Source organism: Falco punctatus, assembly GCF_963210335.1.
Source record: "Falco punctatus genome assembly, contig: scaffold_56, whole genome shotgun sequence".
NCBI lineage: Eukaryota > Metazoa > Chordata > Aves > Falconiformes > Falconidae > Falco > Falco punctatus.
Genome location: NW_027660190.1, coordinates 237,125 through 255,749, shown reverse-complemented (window position 1 = coordinate 255,749; position 18,625 = coordinate 237,125). Strand labels below are relative to the sequence as shown.

Sequence of the window (18,625 nt, the reverse complement as noted above, 5' to 3'; positions counted from 1 at the left end):
TTTTCATATATTTTGTTGCCTAAACTTTACATTGAGCTTAACATAAATCTTAATAAACAATACCCTAGTCCATAGTTTCTCACAATCCCCCCTTTTTCTTTTTATCCTATTGTTTATTAGACGCTACTTTCATTCTCGGCACTGCAAGTAAACCTTTTTCCACAATCCCAACATTTATCATAACACTCACAAGGTAATACGTCACAATTACAATAGGCATAGTTGGGTAATACATATAATAATAACATACAAAACCAAAACTTAAAAACTATAGGGATTTCGCATGCGCGGTCTTTCCAGATTTTTCCAACACATTCTGTGGGGCTTTAAAATCGCGCATGCGCATGTTCAAAGGTATACACGGACCATTCGCGTGATCAACAATGGCTACTGCGTGCCCAGATGAAGTCCCAAACCCATTTCCCGAGCTTACCACTCCGGTAAGTCTGTTAATGGTAACATTTATGGCACTATGGCCAAATGACAGGTCCCTGTTTTCAATGTAAGGTTTTCTTACCACCAGACCACCACGTCACCTGCCAGAGAAGAAGGGTCTAGAGTGGACATTTCGCCCTCTGAACATTCTGTAAGGTGAGTGTTCTCAAAACGTTTAACCTATATGGTTCATTAGAAAGAAGATCAAAATTTTATATATATATTTTTTTTTTTTTTCCTGTTGCTGTTTAGGCAGAGGGTGCGTTTTTCTGTTGTCTCACGTCAAGAACTTATGGCGGAGGTGAAAAAGTATAAAAGGCGTTTCCATATCCTCGTCTTTGCGTTCCTGGCGCTTGTTTTTGTTGCTATTCTATTTTTTTTTTTTACTCAGCTTACATTGTTATCTGAATTGTTAAGAGTCAATTGTTTCCAAATTCTTGTTGGCTATTAAAATGTTATTTTGTGTGTACATTTTGTCATACTACTCGCATTTGTTTAACGCCATCGGGTGAAACCATAATAGCAAATTGCATGTTAGTTATAACGTGTTGAATTAATCTTATAAAACATGGAACAGCACATGGCAAAAACAATAAGGTGGCTAATCCACATAACAAATAAAATAGGATTCGTTTTACCCAGGGGCTCCCGAGAAGCCAGGAAAACTCCGACGGGAACATGGGCTAACTTCCCTATCTCTGATGTGATTTGTTTAACTACCTCACCATTGTCATCAATTTTCAAACAACAATTGGAAACATTTACTTTATCACAAACACCTCTTTCTTCGGCTAGCAGGTAATCGAGAACCATCCTGTGTTGATAAGTTGCATTTCACGTCAAAAGCTTTAGCTGTTTGATTAGTAATAATTTCCAAGACAGCCTGTAGTCGAATGATATGATTCAGGTTGTAGATAGGTTCTCGAGCACCGTTAATAAGTTCATTAGGATTCCAAGTTGCAGGTTTATAATACTGTATGATACGTTGGGGTGTCCATTCATTTAATAAATATTGGTACCCCCTCAATTCTTGGGAGTCTGGAAAAATCAACTTGCCATTGTTGCCCTGGCTAATTTTCAAACACATTTCACATCGCTGAGTCACCTGTTTTATTACAGTATACAAGTTCTGCCCTATCAATTTCTGATTTAGACTTTTATATAAATTATCAGCTCCCCAATGCATCCTATTATGTTCTATTACGGCTGTGGTCCATATTAAATTGGATGGTACCACTATACGACCATCCCTCAAATAAGTCCACTTATTTATTTTATCATTCATGTCCTGAATGACCTTTAAGTTTTCTTTAGAATAATTTGGCTCCTGATCTGTACTTACAGTTTGGATTTTACCATCTGGTATTAAGGATAATTCCTTCTTTCCTACCTCTTCTGCTACTTGTATGGCTTCATGGTCGGCCAGGCGGTTTCCAATTTCCAAATCAGTGCCTTAATGGGCCATCTTATGTTCTTCCTTCCTGGACGACCCTCTTATAACAGAGGGGGCCATTCCTCACATCAAGGTCTGGCATGGCATATGTCCCCACCGCTCAACGCCTACTGGGTTGCAGCCAGCAGCAGAGCTCAAGATCCTTCTTGGTGGCAAACACAGAGGCCAACCCAGTCTTGCCCTTGATTGTGGTAGGAGGCACTTGACCAACCTTATTCCTTGTACTTCGTTGTCAATGCAGAGTTTCATCTGCGCATCCCATAACAAGTCACAGTCATGGTAAAACACAGATTTACATTAGTAGAACTACTACAGAGTGTATTTTATTTTAGTTTTTATGCAATATTCCCCACAGCCTTGCTGACCAAGGGATATTGTTTTACCTGAACTAGGCAGGCCTCCTGTTTATCATTTTTACTGTAACAGGGAAAGCATTTTTCCCTTTACTTGGAATTTACTTTCAGATATACCTGGTTAAAGATTTCTTTTACTTCAGGGAGGTCCTCTCTTCCACTTTTCTGTTGAATTAAAGATAAGCTCAACATCTTAGTTAATTGATCATTTTTAACTTTTGGTTTCATTTCCCCTTCTTTAAACGTCTAGATGTTCTAATAAATCTCTTCCCAACAAAGATTTTGGTGAATTTGGCATTCTTATTTGTTTTCTTAGTTTGTACTTTAAAGGTTTCAGGATATTTTCCTGGTGGCCAGCAGCTCTCACAACTGTAACAAATTCTTTTCACTGAAGTTTAACACCAAATAAGTTGGTTTTGTATTCACCAACTTTTCTACATCACGATTACCTTAGTAAAAATCAACTCGAACCTTTATCCAGTCCTATTCACAACTGACTTTCAAACATCTAAATTTCCCCATCAGAGATTCACCTTTACTCTCCTCAGACCCGCTGCCTGCCCTAGAGGGGCCGTTACCGGTCCTGTTGTGCTGCAAATGCTGCAGCAATCGGGGTGACATTGTCAGGTCCTTCTGCTCAATCGTCAGCAACAGCAACCCCCTCCTCCCCACCAGCAGAAGGGTTCGGGGCAGGAGATGCTCTTCCTGCTCTGCAGGTTACACAAGCCTGCCTCTGCAGCAGCACTTCTGTTTTAACTCTTTCTTACCCTGAATGCACATCTGCTACTTGTTGCTTTAAGTCTGTGTTATTACATATCAGCCTTCGCAGGCAAACAGCAAACACCCTGCCATGCATCCAGCGTGACTCAGCCGCACCTTCGAGGGGATACGGGGCTTTGTACAAACTCACCCCAATACTTTAACACTTTCACAGGGTCTAGATAGCAGCGGGAGGGGAGTGAGGGAGGTGGTAAGAGCTGGGGGGGAGGAGGGCGGTGGAGGTGTATACGGAGGGGGAGAGGCAGGGATCTCATCCTCACTTCTATTCTTCTTCTTTTTCCCCCCTTGTTTTCTTTTAACGGGAACACGAGGGCCCTAGTTTCAGACCCTACCCATAAGGAAGCATACTCACTTTCCTCCAGGCAAACGGGTCTTTTGAATTCACATATATATTCAAAGCCTGGCATATCCAGTCTTCAGATGCCCCGAAGACCGGTCAGTAGAGGTGGTCGCCCCTAATTTGTTTCCCACCCCAAACTTCCATACAGTAGTGTATCAATCTTACTTTACTCTTACCCTGCCTAGAAGGGTACGCATCCCAAAATTTTATCGTTAGTCCTAGCGGACTCTCCGGTGGTATCTGTGGGAGCCTAATCTGGACCCCAGAACCACCCATGGGATCACAGGGCTTTGCTTTTCCTCTGTCCCGTCTTCCGAGGCGCCTTCTTTCACTCACGCACTCGCTTCCCCTGGTTCGTGGCGCAGCCCCTCGCGGGGTCTGGAAACCGCACTACTGAGGGTCCGCACTCACTTCGCCCTCCCTGGGCGTCTCACACAAGCACGCTTCAGGATACCCAACCCCAACCGAACGGTTCACCGGCCTATACTCACGCGTCCTGCGTCTTCATTCGGGCTTCGTGCACAAAGATTACGGGGTAACCGGTTTTATTTGCTCACTGTCACATTTGAGGTTCGTCGGTAAAGGATTTGGCGTAGAAGCACCCCGACAAGGGCCGCTTATCCAGCGGGGCGCCTCCCCTGCCACGGACCTCAGGCCAGATTGCCCTTATCCGAGTCACGGCACCAAAATTGTTATAGTTTACCTGTCCAATGAAATGCCAGAGACTGGCCAATTAGAAAATGTGATTTATTAAAGCAAGCGACAAGTAAGCAAAACAGCGCTGGGCGGCCGGGGAGTCTCCTGCTCCACCAACGGCGCGCAAATTCAAGCAAGCTGAGCAGCTCTTTTTCTCTTCCCCGAGGTCGCTTCTGACACCCTCAGTAGCCCCTCTGCTGCTTCTGTTGTGGTGGTTTCTTGCCAGACAGGACGTTCCCATGTTTGGTGTAGCAAGATCACATTGTGGACATGTCTCTTCTTGTTAAACAGGAAGTTCTTAAGACCACCACAACGGGTTCGTTCCTCTTGCTTACCTTGGTTGATCAGCGAATTACCTTTAGTTACTTATTACAGTACCAGCCCAGGAGAGAGGGGAGGCTGCTGCAGCCCCCGCCCCGGCTGCGGCCAAGGAAGTGTGTTCCAGTGGGCACAGGCGTGCCGAGCGGGCATGCCCACCGCACACACGTGTGCATGCAGTTCGGGTCAGCGCTAGGTTATGCGGTGTGCATACCCGCACAGGCAGGCAGAGGCAGCCCCCAGCCCCCGGTGCCTGTAAGCACGCTGCAGGGGGCTGCGCTTTTCCAGCCCCGGGTGGGCACCGGGGCCCGGGGGGCGGCGATCTCCCTCGGGCTCTCGGCAGAGGAGCTCGGCAGCAGCCCGGGCTGCGAGAGGGGGGCGGCTCGGGGGGCGGGGGGCCACCCGGGGCGGGGGGACACCCCTCCCGGCCGGCGGGCGGTCCGGCAGGCGGTGCCGCGGGCTGGAGCGACCCCGCCCGCCCCTCCCTCGGGGACAGCCGGCGGCTGGAACCCGGTGGCCGCCCCCCGCCCCCCCCGCGCCGCGGTGCGCTCGCTGCGGGGTGCGCCGGCGGGGCCGCTGTGCCCGGGCCGCAGACCCCGCACGGCAGCCGGGAAGGGCTCCGCCGTCCCCCCCCGCCCTGCCCGGGGGCGGCTGCGGGAGCGGCGCGGGCGAGCCGGGGGAGCTGCGGGTGACGGGCGCCCCCCGAGCGGTTGCGGAGGACGGGAACGGCCGCGGCAGAGGCCGCGAGTGCGGCGTGAAGGTGCCGGTCAGCCGGAGCCGCCTCCCGCGGGGGGCCCGGGCTCGCTGCCGGGTCTCCGTGCGGTCGGGGCTGTCGCTGCCGAGGTTCGAGACGTTTCGCCGCCGCCCCTCGCCCCGGCACGCTCCTGCGACGGCGGCGCTGGCCGTGCCCGGCTCGGGGCAGGCGTTTGCCAGCCGGAGACCGGACCCCTTTTCCGGGAGAGGCCGGAGCGAGGCGGCGAGCGCCGGGGAGCGCGCAGGGAAGGGAGCGGGCAGCCCTCCGCAGGGGGCGAGCCCGGGGGCTGCGCTGCGGCTCCGCACTCGCGGCTCCGCCTCAGCCGCAGGCAGCCCCCGCAGAGCCGCCCCCGGCCCCGCGCCGCGCCGCGCCGCAGGCAGCCCCCGGCGCCCCGGGAGGCGCTGCGGACCGACGGCTTGCACATCGGTGGTCAGCAGAAGGCAGCTCTGCGCCTTAAGTGGCGACGTAGAGAAAAGATGTGTCTGCAGCGAAGCACAGGAGAGGGTCCGGAGGACAGAGCGTGTTGCAGGCGCTTGGCAGCACACGGCCTCGGGAGGGGGAACAGACGCCATGGGTCAAGCTGGGGCATAAGGTAAGGTCAAGGAGAACCAGTTGGTTAATGGGACCAAACAGAAATGACTTGAACTGTGCATGAACACTTGAGTGAAAGTTAAGACCGCTGTGCCTTTAAATGGGGACGAGGCTCGTAAGACCCAGTGAGGATTAAGTGGGACTAAAGGTCATCGTAAACGGTTTTTCCAGGTGTATAAAGTATTTTCCTGTCGCGACGAGCTGTGCTAGCTTTGTGGGTTTGCCCCCCAGCTCCCATCCCCGCAGAGACGCGTGCCTGGTCCCTCGGCCGTGCGGGTGCTCGATCGGTTGCACGGCGGGCGATGGGATCCGGCCGTTCGACGGCAGCATCAGGTCCCGAGGAGACGGTCGCTGCCAGCCCCGGCCGGGCTCGGCGCTCGGCGGGGCTGCGCGACGTCCCGGTGCGACATGTCCCTTCCCGGGGCTCGCCCCCCGTCTGGGTGCGAGGGGGGTGGCGGCCCGGCGGGTGGCGGGCCTGCCGGGGTGGGAGATGCGGCTCCAGGTGCTTTGCCCGCCGGCCCGGACGGTGCTTTCGCCTCTCGTTACGCGTTCGGGGGAGGCAGGAGGGTCGCCGTTACCGTCAGCGAGCCCGTGCTGCCGCCGCTGCCCGGTGTCGGGGCTGTGTGGCATCCCGGGGTGGTGGGGAGCGGAGCGATGCGCCTCGTCCTTGCAGGGTGCTGAGCTGCCCTTCCCCGGGGCCAGGGCTCGCTGCCGCTTCCAGCTGCACAGGATTTGGTCCCGCAGCCTCAGTGTGAGGGCTGGATTTTCGCGAAACGAGGAGGAGCTGCTGGCACCTTCTGTACTGACGGGTGGCTTGATTTCTTGCTGTGCTTTTCGTACATCTTTAATAGCCCGGTGGAGTACAAATCGTAAAGGAAACTTCATACGCAGAGTTTGAGAGTTTGAAGAGCGATTATTCACCCTCTAGCTGTCGTGAGGTTTCACCTCTCCTTCCTGGCCGGACTGATCTTCCAGTTAGAAGTGAAACAAGGTCAAACGGTTAAAAAAAAAGGTTTCCTTCTGTCAGGGCGAATCTAAATCAATCAAATTCCCAGGCACCAAAGTGTGTTGTGTAACAAATGGGAGTGCAAAGGTAAGCACGTAGCTTTGTGTGTGCGAGAGCGGTTGTGGGACTTCTCTGTAAGTTCTAACACCTTGCTCTTTGCGCTGTTCTGCAAATTTGCCTGGATTTTAAGTATGGACAGAAGAGGGAGAGAACGAACATATGCATTTGATTTGCTTAATAGAAAATATCTTGGCAGAAACACATGCTTGTGCTGTGTATTCTGTTAGAGCTTGGCTTTTTAAAATATTCATATGTTCTGTCTAATGAAAAGCTGGTAGTATCTCCCGTTCACCTAAGAATATGTTCAAACATAGCTTGAGATATGCTCTAATCACGTTAAGAAAAATGTATAGCTTAATATCAAACTAGCTAAAGTGCAGTCACTGGGGAATATCTCGGTGCTTGTAAACTTTAATTTAAAGAGTGCTGTGAGGCTGGATTACCCGATAACCAGTACAATTGAAACAGCAGTATACCCCCTCTTTTTTGAAGGAAGACTGTAGGTCGTTTTGAACAGCATAGAATCATTTAGGTTGGAAAAGTCCTTTAAGATCATTGAGTCCAGCCATTAACCTGACACTGCCAAGTCCATCACTAAACTGTGTCCTTGAGCACCACATCTACACATCTTTGAAATGCCTCCAGGGATGGTGAGGCCACCCTGAAACTTCCCTGGGCAGCTGGTTCCAGTCCTTGACAACCCTTTCAGTGAAGAATTTTTTCCTAATGTCCAATCTAAACCTCCCCTGGGGCAACCTGAGGCCATTTCCTCTTGTCCTATCCCTTGTATCCTTGTTGGATCTGGTAGAAATGATCCCCAGATGGCAGTGTGTAAAGGATTAATTTAAATTCCAGATTCTGGTTGCCTGGCATTAGCAAAAATAAAGCTTTTGTGTTATTTCTCTTAACAGTTAAAAATTAGATGCAGGAAAAATAAAGAGAAACACTAAGTACTGAATTCCTCCCCCCCCCCCCCCCCCCCTTTACATTTTGGTAAGAGGGAACTAATTTGCTCTCCTGTCTGCTGTGCATCCTGGTGCTGAGCTAATCTTTTCTATGCCCTAGATTGTTATTAGCCTTGCTTGCTTATTACTGAAAGATTTACTTTCTAGGACTCCTTTTAATTCCATTTGCTCCTACACTGCCTTTTGTCTTAAATGTTATTTTTTTGTAGTGTCCTTTGAAAGATTCTTGGCCTTTTCTAACCCGGGACAAATTTATAGTAGCCTGATCGAGTTTTCCTAATCATGAATGATCTTCCCAGCAGGATATGTTCTTTGTCTTCTTCCTAACGTGATTCAGGACACATTCTGTTTTAAAGTGCCCTTACCCTTGAACCATTGTGCTGGGATTTAGTGTATTGACCCAAACTCTAGTAGATTTTTCTTGAGGCTCTTCTGTGTCACTTTGCACAGCACTCATAAGATACCCGCTGTCAAAGTGCTTGCACTTTAGTAATAACACCTTGGCATTGTTAAAGTAAGTATGTTTAAATTTTCCTTTGGCCGACTCATCTGTTTTAATTCCTTAAGTATTCAGATTTGTTCTGAGACTGACGCGCGGAAAGCAGACTCCACAATCTGTAAGATTGTAAAGTAGGTATGTTTATTCAGCGCTGGGCAGCACGGGGGGGTGGGGTGGGGGTGGGTGGGTTAGTCCTGCCAAAACCGTGTGCGCCTGACACGAAAACTTGCTGTGTTTTTATAAGGCATCTCATTACATATTCATAATGTGTTGTAATGCACCTATACATATGCATTACCTATCCCCGCTTCGTATTAAAATTAGTTCTGCGAGCTATTTCCATATTTTTTTCTCGACTGAGTTTGCGCAGTGTCCCCTGGTGGTGGTCGTCAGGGGTCCTGAGGATGAAGGCAGGCGAGTCTTGCTAGTTACCCCCACATCTGGCGCAGGCTCAGTAGCGTCCTGGTTTTTGTCCAAACCGCAGAACTGGCTTTAGCTTGTTCTTGCAAGGTTGTAATTGTTCTTTTGACTTATATGGTCATAAAGCTGGACTTATAAGGTCATAAGGCTCTTTACTCCCGTATACCTTATCACAACACCCAAACAAACCATGTAAGATCTGGCAAACAGCTAAGCAGACTATTATAATCGTTAAAACTTTACCCTAAACGGCCAAGCAGACTATCATTACCCTAAACAGCTAAGCAGACTATCATAATAATCGTTAAACTTTACTCTGTCTCTTAACCCCTTCTCTCTCAGTCCCCCCTTTTCAAAGAAATTAGTAAATTCTTTTACTCAGACTCGAAGTATTGATTAGATTCTAATTTTTGTCGCAGTTGATTTCTCTTCCATTCACTATAGGAATTTCCAGTTCCCTTAAGCCACCAAAATCCACAACGGATAGCTATACCAATAATTAAAAGTAGAAAGACAATCACAATGATCATTACAAATAATTGTTTTAACCATGTTAGATTGGGCAACCAGGATGTCAATTTCTCCCATAATTCAGAAAAGCCCCAAGAAGTGTTATCTTGTGTCACTTTATGTAGAATATTTACTTGTTTCCTAATTTCTTGGAGGTCCTCTGTAATTCGCCCGCTTTGATCTGCATACATGCAACAATCTACATTGATCACAGTGCATACCCCCCCTTGGAAGGCTAATAGCAAATCTAAAGCCATACGATTCTGTGACACTATTTTTGATAAGTCAGTAACTTCCTTCTGAAGTGCCAGGAGAGCATCAACTGTCCTATTTTCCACTGTTTCTATTATAGCTGAGATGTTTATTATTGCCTTTTCCAACTCACTAACCCCTAAAAACGGAATGAACCATTGCGCAAAACTGTGGAAACTCGTTGGTCTGTTTATGAGGGGGTTATTTACGATGTTCTGTTTTTTCCTTATGGGGGGTCGTGTTGACCCGTCAATGATAGTAATATTGGGGACCAGACCTCCCAGAGTGCATGCTCCTCGCCATCCTATGGGCAAGACTTTACGAGCCATTGTGCCGCACAACCAATACCACCCTGTCCCTCGTGGGGTCGGGAGACCGGTATAGTTCAATTTCAAAAATCCCAAATCTCTACCTGTCATATTTAATGTATGACTTCGGTTACAATTTGGGTGTTCTCCCACGAACAGTCCTTTTCCCGAACTTACCAGGCAGTTATCCCCCAGTGTGCTGGTCTCTTCGACAGTGATTTTTAATTCTCGTCCCCACTTAACCTGAGGGTCTGTGCTCCAGATTGTATTTCCCCAAAAGGAGCCGTCTTGGCGGTTCGTCAGGGGAACTGGCAGTGGGATGCCTATTAACGGTATCTCATAACCAGAATGTCTTGGCATTTGGGTACAGATCCAACAATCTGTCTTATTTAAAATTTTGGTGATGTTTTGAATCGCCTGAACATACCAGTTCTCTCGCCAGGCCGCTGTGTCTATCACCTGTGAAATTATCAGAATCATATTAAATTTAACCCACATCCTATCTTTTTAGCTTGAGCTTTAACGGCCCTTGAATTTCTGATGTCCAAAGCTTTTGTGGCGACTTCTTCACACGGGTATGATGAATCCAGGCATTCTGTTCTTTAATTTTGACTGCTGTGAAGGAGGTGAGGAGTACTTGGTATGGTCCTTCCCACTGTGGTTTCAAGGTTTTTTCTGCAAGAGACTTTACATATACATAATCTCCAGGTTGGATATCATGTACAGGCCCATCCAGACCCCTTCCTCGGGTCCCAGTTACATGTTTTCCAGTTGTATTGAGCTGCTTGCTCAATGCCACCATATAGGAAGTCATAATTTCATCCCCAATTTGCATTGATGTCCCCTTTTGTATTCCATAGGGGCGTCCATACAGAATTTCAAAAGGGCTCAGTCCTTCCCTCGCCCTCGGTCTTGTCCGTATACGCAAAAGGGCTAAAGGGAGAGACTGAGGCCATGGCAAGTTTGCTTCTTGTCCCAACTTTACAATTTGCTGTTTGATTAAGTGGTTCATTTTCTCCACTTGGCCACTCGACTGAGGGTGATATGGGGTGTGAAGTTGCCAATCTATAACTAAATGGTGGCTGGTTTGTTGCACTATTTTTGAAACAAAGTGTGGTCCTCTGTCAGAGGATATGGTTGCTGGAACCCCAAAACGCGGTATTATTTCTTGTATTAGTATTTTAGTTACCTCCCGAGCCTTGGCAGTTCTGGTTGGGAACGCTTCTGGCCAACCTGAAAAGGTATCAGTTAATACCAGCAAATATCGGTACCCCCCTTTTCTTGGAAGTTCTGTGAAATCAACCTGCCATTGTTGTCCAGGCCCATTACCCTTTCCAATCTGGCCCATTTCTAATTTGGGAGTATTCTTTGGATTAGTCTGGAGGCAAAGGTCACACTGTTGAGTCACCTGTCTCACTGTGGTATATAAGTTTCTAGCTACAATATCTTTTATCAGATGTTTATACAGAGCCTCCATTCCCCAATGTCTCTTCCTATGTTCTTCCCGTATTAAGTGCCACAGTAAATATGAGGGGACAATTAACTTTCCCTGTGGGGTATAAGCCCATCCCTCTTTATTATATGATCCTTCTAAGTCTGAAATAAGTTTCTGATCTTCCCTAGTGTATTTTGGTTTATCTTGTAGGGAAATATGCCTATCGGGGATTAAAGCCCCTGCTACTTTTATTTTTGTTTTGGCTACTTGTTTTGCCTCTCTGTCCGCCAGTTCATTCCCTTTTTCCAAATCTGAGCTCACTTTCTGGTGTGCCTTAATATGCATAATTGCCACTTTCTCAGGGAGTTGGACAGCTTCTAGTAACTTCAGAATTTCTTCTGCATGTTTGATATTCTTTCCTTGGGAGTTCAATAAACGTCTTTCTTTTCAAATTGCTCCATGTGCGTGTACAACTCCAAAGGCATATTTTGTGTCTGTGTAAATGTTTACAGTTTTGCTCTGAGCCAACTCCAGGGCTCGAGTTAGGGCAATTATTTCTGCCTTTTGTGCGGAGGTGTTCATGGGCAAAGGTCCTGACTCTATTACCTCTTGACTGGTGGTGATGGCGTATCCTGCGTGTCGATTGCCATTCAGGACATAGCTGCTCCCGTCTGTGAACCAGTTTTCTCCGTTTTCTATGGGGCTATCCTTTAAGTCTGGGCGACTTGCGTATGTCGCTTCAATAGTTTCCAAGCAGTCATGATGCACTGGTTCTCCTGTGTTTCCGCTGAGAAAAGAAGCTGGGTTGACAATGTTAGTAACCACGATTTCCACATCATCCTGTTCCACTATTACAGCTTGATATCGCAGGAATCTTTGTGGAGATAGCCAGTGTCCACCCTTTGCTTCCAATACTGCCGACACTGCATGGGACACAAAAACAGTCATTTTCTGGCCCAGGGTGAATTTTCGGGCTTCCTGTATATTTAGTATCACAGCCGCAACTGCCCTTAGGCATCCAGGCCAGCCCTTTGCAGTCGCGTCTAACTGTTTAGAGAGGTAGCCAACTGCCCAACGATACGGACCTAGCTCCTGTGCCAATATTCCTAGGGCAATGCCCTGTTTCTCGTGAGAAAAAAGGAGGAACGGCTTACCCACATCCGGGAGTCCTAAAGCCGGGGCTGACATCAGAGCCTTCTTTAGTTGTTCAAAAGCTTGTTCAGCCTCTTTATTCCATTCGAGGTGTTTCTGCTCAGTCGCTGTCAGCGCATATAATGGTTTAACAAGCAGTCCATAATTGTAGATCCACAATCGACACCACCCTGTCATTCCCAGAAAGGTTCGCAATTCCTTTACCGTCTGGGGTTTTTTAGTTTGGCATATCACCTCTTTGCGGGCCTGCCCCAAAGTTCTCTGTCCCGCACTGATCTCATAGCCCAAATAATTCACTTTACGCTGCATTACCTGGGCCTTCTTCTTGGACACCCTGTATCCTTGAAGCCCTAAGAAATTCAACAGACTCACCGTCCACACCATACAATCTTCCTCTGTGTTGGTAGCGATCAGAATGTCATCCACATACTGTAACGATTTTCCTTTCTCGGACGGGGCTTCCCAGGATTCCAGGTCTCTCGCAAGCTGATTGCCGAAGATGGTAGGACTATTCTTAAATCCTTGCGGCAACACCGTCCAAGTGAGCTGGGTCTTTCGACCACTTTTAGGATTTTCCCACTCGAATGCAAACAACTTTTGACTGGCTTCGTGGAGAGGGAGGCAAAAGAAAGCATCCCTTAAATCTAGAACAGTAAACCAGATTAATTCAGGTGCCAATGCAGTCAGTAGGGTATACGGGTTTGCCACGACTGGGTAGAGATCCTCAGTAATCCTGTTCACTGCGCGCAAGTCTTGAACCACCCTATATGACCCATCGGACTTCTGAATAGGTAATATAGGGGTATTGAATTCAGACTCACATTCCTTTAATAGTCCTAGCTGCAAAAATTTTTCTATCACCGGCCGGATTCCCTCCCTGTCCTCTTTCTTTAGAGGATATTGTTTAATCCTTACCGGTCGTTGACCTTCCTTTATCTTAACTTCAACAGGTGGAGCATTTTTCGCTCTTCCAGGCACATCAGTAGCCCAGACTCCTGGATACACTTGGTTCAGAATTTCCTCATCAATTTTCCCTTCCGAGGGGAGACTAGTTAGGACTAGACTTAATGCCTGTGTATATTGTCGATCCTTTACCTCCAGAGTAATTTCCCCTTTTTCAAACGTGATCTTTGCTCCTAATTGTTCCAACAAATCTCTCCCCAAAAGTGCCTTTGGGGAGTTGGGCATGTATAAGAACTTGTGGATACCCCATTGTTTTCCCAATTTATACTTTAAAGGTTCGCAAAAATACGCCTTTTCACTTTGACCAGTTGCTCCCTGTACTACAACGTAATCATCTCCTAAAGGCATTAAGGCTTGATTCAAAACCGAATATGTTGCTCCTGTATCTATCAAAAACTCCACTTGTTGCTGCTTTTCCCCTAGCTTAATTATAACCAGTGGATCCGCTAGAGTAGATTCCCCAGATTCCCGTCAGTCTTCTATTACATTGGCTATCTTCACGTTTGCCGAGGTTTTCCGACCCCCTTCCCTGTTTCTAGGACATTCCCTTTTCCAATGACCAAAGCCCCTGCATATAGCGCACTGATCCTTTTCTAATCGAGACGAATCTCGCCTACCACCTCTCCGTTCCCCTTTTTCTTGAATGGCAGCTATCAATTTCCTTTGTCCCCGCCGATATTCTTCTTCTCTATTACTAAACACCCTCCATGCTTCATCCAACAATATTTCCAAATTTCTACCTTCTGTAGAACGCAGCTTTTGAAGTTTTCGCCTTATGTCCCCTGCAGATTGACCCAGGAATAAAGAAACTAATTGCTGGATCCCTACCTCAGACCCAGGGTCCAGCGGCGTGTTACGGCGCATCACATCCCTCAGCCGATCCAGGAACTCAGACGGGGACTCAGAAGGAGTTTGCTTAACTGCATATAAAGCTGACCAGTTTATAGTTTTGGGAATTGCTCTCTCCATTCCCTTCGAAATCCATTCCTGATATTCCTGTAATCTTTGCATATGTGCCGATCTATTAGCATCCCACTTTGGGTCTTGGAGGGGGAAATGTTCCTTAACATCCCCTCCTGTAATTTTATAATGGTCTTCGGCCAAATTTCCTGCTGTTTTCAAAACTAGCTGTTTTTCAGTTTCAGTCAAATATTCCAATACTAATTGTATATCATTCCAATCGGGATTGTGTTGTTTTACGATAAATTGGAAATGCCTGGCTACACTTATCAGGTCACTTCTATAATCCTTTGCAATCTTTCTCCACTCTCCCAAATCAGCAGTGGAGAAAGGCACTTTAATTAGCATTGTTCCACCATCTGGCCCCACCGCCTCTCGGAGGGGTGCTTGTAAAATAGTCAGGGCAGACTTCTGCCGAGTGTGGGAAGATACAGGGCTATCAGGAGGATTTGAAGCTCCTTCCGAGTCCGCATCCTGGTCCCGTGCCCGGGGGGGAGGTTTAAACAAGTCATTTAAGTCTTGTTCTGGGGCTTGGTGAACTTTGTCTGCCTTTGTACACCTCTGCCCAATGCTGCAGGAAGAACAGCATCTTTTTAGTTTACTTCTACCCCCTTTATTTTCTCGCTCCAATGCGAGTACCATAGGGTCCTGTGGGGGTGTTATCCCACAGTCCCTTTGCCACTCCGGATGGTTTCGCAGCGTGAAAAACATATCTGCATATGACACTTCATCCCATTTCCCTTCTCTTCTCAAGAACAGCATAAGCTGTAACTGCGGCGAATGAAGAGACGGGACGCAGCTTGATGCAAGCAAATGTCAATTTATTGTACAGAAGCACGAGGTTTTATAGACTTTCAGAAGCTGCGCTTTTAAACTAATTGGTTTTGAAGCTAAGCCTTGCATACTAGGCAATCCCTGATTGGTGGTTAGCTGCCAGCAATTAACAGCAAGGTGTTATCTTTCCTTGGCGCCATCCATCTCCCACTCCCCTGTGCTCTGCAAACATGCCTCATCATGTTAATTGTTGTCTAGACAAGCTCGAGCACATTCCCCTCAGCTAACTGATTGCCACGCGTGGTCCTGGTTTCGAGACCGCTCCTGCATCTCCCCCTTCCTGTTGCATAAAAAGAACCTTTGAAACCGAATGAGTAAAAACAAGGTATAAGTAATAGAACAAATAAAAAAGCAACTAAGACATATTATCAATGTCAAAATAACCTGCTGTCTCTGTTCCGTACAATTTTACAATTTCCCCTTTTTGTTTTTGAACAGCTAGGACCAGGTTTGCCATGTTCTGCAGGGCCCTTGCAAACATGACAGCAACCAAGGTAATAGCAAACAAACAATACTGCCAATTGAGTGAATGGATGCCAAAAAGGCTGACATTTTCAAAGATTTTCATAACATGTTAATGCAGTGGGGCACCTAAAATCCACGCAGCACATACCATCCAAATCCTCACAGCCATGTCCTTGAACCAACAACAAAAAGCAGTGGCAATTTTGACTCACATTCTTAACTGCCTACCAAACAAGGTGATTTAACTCTTTAATGCTTTCCCTGCTGTTACTCTGGATAAGAGAAGAACCGCTGCGACACGTTCCCATCATAGCCTCCTACTACATTAGCATCTACAGAAAGACAATGATCGACATTCAAAGTGTAAACAGTATCATCTCCTTTTGGATTAACATTATACATAGGTGAAAGGGCACACCAAACAAGAACTGGTTCAGTCAAAAAATTCGAAACATAGTGTGCCTTCTCTGAACATACCTCTGGGGTCATTCCCTTCGTTCCCTCTTTTTTTATGCAAAGAGAAACACTTTTACCGTAACAGAGAAGCCCCTATTTACATCTCTGAGCCCGGACACAGACCGCAGCTGTATGATCCACCAGGCTCAGGGCAGAAATCATTCATGTAGTTACATAGCTATATATCTCTACAAGCATGCAGACACCTATTAAACACTAGATAATCATGTTTATCTTTCCTCTTCTCCTTCATAATACCTAGCTGTTCTCTCATCTCTTGTTAGGTCACATATTCTCCAGCTTCCTCTCCTATCTCTCTCTTCAGACATTCTCTATCCTCTTTTTTGCTTGTTAATTGCGACGAGGCAAAGAGGGTGTGTAGCTGGGTGACCATGACCTGCTTTATGTTACAATCAACTAAACACTGAATACAGGAAAAAAAAGGCATGGGAGACATAAGGCAAACATCAATAAGGTGGTTAAAGATAATTATAATAAATCCTGTAATACTTTTGAGTCATGGCCCAAAGTTTCCCAGCCGTGAGAAGAGACCAAAGGCATCCCACCCCTGGCTCTGTTGCAGATCTTTGTTTTAAGGCTTTTGAGTTTTGTATACTTTTGTAAATTAATTCACAGTGGTCACTCAGATTCACGTAATACATCCTATCAAAGTCTTCACACTTGTGTCCCTGTGCTAATAATAAAAATCAATAGCAACTCGGTTCTGAAGCAACATATGATGGACAGAATCAACATCTGTTAATAAGCCAGAAAAAAAATAGTATTTGTAGTATTACTTTGTTTAGCAAGCTAGCAGCCTAATTTGCTAAGCAAGTTAAAAGCGTGTACTATTCTTACAGAAGAGATTAGAGAAGCAAAAATCTGTTATGCTGCATTCCAGAACTCAGCCTGAGAATTGCAGTCTGCTGTGAGTTCTGCGTTACAATCATTTGACACATGTTGGGGTTGCGATTGTGAAAGTTGCCCATTTACAATTTTCATTGGCATTATCACAGCTAGTTGTTTTAAAAGCAACCCTTGAGCTTCCTGATGTTCGACTTGTTGCAAAATATTCTGAAGCCAATCAATCAAGTTAGTATTAAAGTTAGTGACTCTCTAGGACCCTGCAAGACTGTGGCAAGACTCCCGCATCCGGACTGCCTTAATAGCCATTCCTTCATTTGCAAACAGTTGTCCCTGGGATACCTTGCCTGAGTCACAGAATCGGCACAATTAATTTCTCCAGCCAACTGCTCATAGTTAACAGCAATTCCCCGATTAAGGTTTTCAGTCAAGGCCACTACACGTAGCTCACAAAAATCAAATAACCACATCATATACTGTATCAGTTAGTACCATACAAAGCAATGACTTCCAATCATGCAGTGTGAGCGTATAAGGCTCTGCCATCACTTCAAGAAGGGACATAGCAAATGTATTATGAATCCTCCCTTCCCGCACTGCTTTGCTTAACTCTTTAACAGCCTCGTATTGCACAGGCTGCCACTCTGCAGGTTGATTTGTCTGACAAAATACTGAACATGCCATAGCGACTCCCAAAACCCATCACTGAAGTGTTTCCCGCTTGCATTCCTGTCACCAATCCCTCAGACTCCCTTTCACCCTCCCCAAAAATACAATCAATGCATCAGGAGAGACAAGGGGGTGGGGGAAAGGTCTAGCTCCTTTTCCAGATCTATAGGACCTGGATCAAAAGGTTTATCAGTGTCAATGGAATCATTGTCCAAGTTGTCCTGTTCCCGTGCTTGCTCCTGTGTTGTGAGGGTCGCTGCAATCAGTGACAGAAGCTTTGGGGGCAGAGGAGGTGTGGACGGAATCGCCATCACTGACGGTGTCTTGAGAAGAGTCGTGCTGTCGGTGGAATTTACAGCTTCCTCTGGTTTAGCACCGTTAGTAGAATTAGTCCACACTTGGCAAAGAGTAGTCAGAATTTGCCACCAAGATGCTAAATGCATTCCCGACACGGAGCTCCCCTCCGCGGCAGCATCATACAATTGGCTGCTGTATGTACACACTTTCATTCTTTCAAAGTCTCTAAAGTTTCTTGGCTGCTCACCTGTCTCGATGAGTACAGGTGTTATCCTCGGGGTTTAGGTTGTCCGCCTGGTCCAGACAGCCAGACGATCGTTCAGCCAAGCCGTCTCCTCCGGAACGCAGCCCTCTTCCACGAGCTGTCTTTTTTCCGTCCGTATTCTTCCAAGGCTTCGGAACACCACCATAGGGGTCACCATTTGAGGAGACTGAGGCACGGACTCCCGGATCTGACTAGAAGACCCTTCATGAGTCCATATACGTCTCTTTCTGGGGACGAAGCCTGATTCCCCGTTACGGATTTCCCACAGCTCACCTCTCAACTCCGGAGGGATTTCAGGCCGGCTCCCGCTTCCTTTCAGCGGATCATTCAAAGTTCTGTGGGATTTGCTGCATGTCGCTCAGATAGGCGATTCGAGAGCCCTTCACGTCAGATCCTTAAACGCATCATGTCGGGGTCACCAATTTGCGGCGAATGAAGAGACGGGACGCAGCTTGATGCAAGCAAATGTCAATTTATTGTACAGAAGCACGAGGTTTTATACACTTTCAGAAGCTGCGCGTTTTA

The 18,625-nt window shown here is 47.0% G+C and overlaps 1 long non-coding RNA gene across 1 annotated transcript in view; it reads right to left on the bottom strand.

The window, feature by feature from the left end:
- The window catches only part of LOC308057668, a 380,673-nt gene extending 380,455 nt beyond the window's left edge, over positions 1 to 218 (bottom strand). Inside the window, exon 1 of the long non-coding RNA XR_013925387.1 lies at positions 31 to 218. This is a non-coding gene — a long non-coding RNA (uncharacterized lncRNA). The remainder of the gene's footprint in view (positions 1 to 30) is intronic.
- Positions 219 to 18,625: the final 18,407 nt, after the last annotated feature.